Consider the following 3,274-nt stretch of genomic DNA (forward strand, 5'->3'; position numbering starts at 1 on the left):
TAGAAAACAAAAGTTTCAATTGAGAAATAGTTGTTTTGCTATAATTAAGGGAGAGTAAATTATACTTCATGTCATACTCTCGAACCAGACGGCAGAAACGTCTGGGGGCTTGTGCGTGACTTCATCTTGAAATATCATTACAGTGAATATAAATGAAACATAACATCATCATCACACATGTAATATAACAACATTCATTGTTTACATCGAGTATTGTATTCGAATATTACATGCCAAAATAGTAAGAGTATGATGAAACAAAATATAACACAATATCCATTAGTTTGTTTCATTCATCCTGCTTCAACGGTTTCCTGAGAATACAAGTTTATTTAAAAAGGTCAACATAAAAATGTTGGTGAGTTCATAAGCATGTTTGTAAAATGATTTGTATATCTTTGAAACCACCAGAAAATCCTATATTTTCTGCAAACTGTTTAGTATGTTTGTGTCAGATCTTGTATTAATGCATGCATGTTATTGTTTATTTGACTAAAAGGGTAACGAGAATGTAGAGGGAATGTAAAGAGCATGTAAAGAGAATGTTCCCAGACCACTACTAGAAAAAAGGCCTTTTACGACGCTCATTACGCGTCGTAAAACGCTCAGACGACGCGCAAATGCGCGTCAAGGAAGGCCCTGTCATAACGTCGTAAAACGCTTAGACGACACGCTTTTGCGCGTCGTCTATAAATGACGTGCATTTACGACGTGCATTTATGACACGCAATGCGTATCGTTAAAGCTGTTGTCAAGAAAGGCCATGTCATAAATGAAGATGACACACATTTTTGCGTATCGTAATATTAATTTTTTTTTTAGATTTACTAGTTTTTATATTAAATTTGCATTTCATGTCTCATAATAGAAAATAAAATACCGTATACAAAAAATACAATCTATTCTACAAAAGTTAATGTCATACAACTTCTCTGTACAAATGGACACATAGGGAAGAACAAGAATTTCTATACAATGCCTGCATCACTTAGACCTATTTTTTAAACAATTTCATTACTATATATGACAATTTCTAAAAAGCCAACCATGTATGCTTCAGATAGCTCTAGCGACTCATCCACAGATTGGCTATCCATAGCCTGAAAAAATAGAAAGGGCAAATTGGTCATTTTGGGATAAATTTTATTTCCAATGGGTCAAATGGGTAGAGAATGTACCTAAATTTGCAATACGAACCATAGAAGTGACTCCAACTGCAAATTAAAGGTAAAGCAGGTAGGAAGAGAGAACGATAGAGAATCCAAAGTGAATATGATGAGGTGGCAAGTAAGCAAAATAAGAAAAGGTATTACATCATAATCATACCAGTTGAAGTATTCCAAAGATTTGATGGACAACTAATTGAGAGCATCGTGCCTGTATTAGGGGCAATTGTGGAACATAACGTAAGACAAGAAACAAGATTTAAAAAAAAAAGATTTATCAATCTATTTTTTATAAAATATAAAAAGATTTATAAAAAAAGATATAAATGCCCTCTTGATCCTTATCATCAAATGCAATACAAATGACAAGAAACAAGAATATGAATTATAAAGTTTTTTTTTACCTTAGCAAGGAATCCAAAATGACCTAACATGCAACTCCACTTGATAATGTTGTAGGCATACAGCTAAAAAGAGCTAGCCCTGTAAGAAAATAAAAGCAAACTTAATTATTGCATCTAACTGTAAAAGAACAAGATTAAAAGATATACAAAGAGTTGATTGATGCTAGAAAAATAATTCAATTATGTCTGAAGCCACACATGTGTACATAGGCGTGCATCAATGAGATTCAAATCAATAACTTCCTGCCACTCAATTGTTGCCTGTCATTCAAATTTTTTGCTGCCAAATAAGGCCAATTTGCACGCTCTAATAAAACTGCACGAAGCACTTCAGGGTTTATTCCTTTATCAACCTAAAATTACCAATCAAAACAAATTAAATATTTCATATTTGTATTAATTTCATAACTATAAGTACTTGATTACAATATATTTCATATTTGTATTCATTTCACAGCTGGAACTCCTCAAAACTACAGGAACCTTCATCACTGGATCTCATTTTCTTAGCCTCCAAGAAATCACTTTGATTCAGAGGAGCAAATTCATCAAGTCCAGGACTTTTAAAGCATCTTCCCATGTGACTTTTAACCTTCAACTAAAATAATGTTAAAGATAAGGGAGGAGAATGCTTACTTGTATGGAAGCAACAGAGGAGTGACTATAGGTTTGTGGAAGAACACATGCAACTACTTTACACCAGAAATATCCATGTTCTGATATTGCATCTTTAAATTTTAAGAAGCAATTCGAAAATAACCGAGCAAAAAAAGATAAGTTTAAAGAACTTTAATACATTGCAACGCCTTGGAAATCTATAACCAAACCCACAATTATAATCATAATTTAGTAATATAATGTAATATAATATGAATATTATTGAAGATTAAAAAAAATTAACCTGGTGCATTGCTTCCAACACTTCACTCTCTGCACATAATCTATCGAAGTTGTTGATCATGGAAAGAATCTAATCACACAGTTCCATTTGGATGTAGATTTTCTCATTTTCAGCACCACATTTATTTCTGTTACATTTCGTTATAAATGGTAGTTTATGTTGTTACATTTACCACACTTCCAGCTCCCATCAGGCATATCTCCTTCTGAAAACAAAAAAAAATGCAAAATCATATATAATTTATCAAGCATATCTCCTTCTGAAAACATCAAGTTTTACTGAACTACCCACAATAGGTACTCCATTAGGCACTTGATAAGGATTAGATGGAACAATATAGTCTCTGGAGCAACATTTTTTGCTTCCAAAACCACATCGGCCCTATTTATCTTTGCCTTCTCAAGCTTGGGCAACATTGCAGAAGTTCCATATGTTCATTTCCCTATGACTTTACATTGTTTCAAGTGAAGTGTGTATATTATAAACAGAAGGGTATATTTTTCATTTATATAATTTAGAACATAAGCTACAATGGCATACCTTTAACAGCTCAAAATCTACATCATTCAAGTGAAGTATGGTGAAGTGACAGATAGATTTAACCAGAAGGTGGAGTATGGCATGATCTTAATCCTATGCCCCATTATAGACATCTTATGCAGACTCGGTTGTCGATTGAAAAGCACAAAATCTCCATCATTCAATTGCCTCTCCAGCTGTGTAGGATAACAAGGTTATCATTTATCAAGAATGACAACATAATCAAGGATATACAAAAGGTACAACATGCCTTGTATCCAAAC

The 3,274-nt window shown here is 33.0% G+C and overlaps 1 long non-coding RNA gene across 1 annotated transcript; it reads right to left on the reverse strand.

Moving 5' to 3' along the window:
- Positions 1-905: 905 nt before the first annotated feature.
- LOC145008114 (uncharacterized) lies at positions 906-3,274 on the reverse strand. Its single transcript, XR_013663274.1, has 9 exons — positions 3,012-3,274; positions 2,763-2,919; positions 2,472-2,676; positions 2,207-2,385; positions 1,769-1,923; positions 1,571-1,649; positions 1,327-1,377; positions 1,179-1,214; positions 906-1,100 (listed from the first exon to the last, which is right to left on the reverse strand). It is a non-coding gene; the product is annotated as an uncharacterized LOC145008114 (long non-coding RNA).

Source organism: Lactuca saligna, chromosome 8 (assembly GCF_052625555.1).
Source record: "Lactuca saligna cultivar CGN05327 chromosome 8, ASM5262555v1, whole genome shotgun sequence".
NCBI classification, from domain to species: domain Eukaryota; kingdom Viridiplantae; phylum Streptophyta; class Magnoliopsida; order Asterales; family Asteraceae; genus Lactuca; species Lactuca saligna.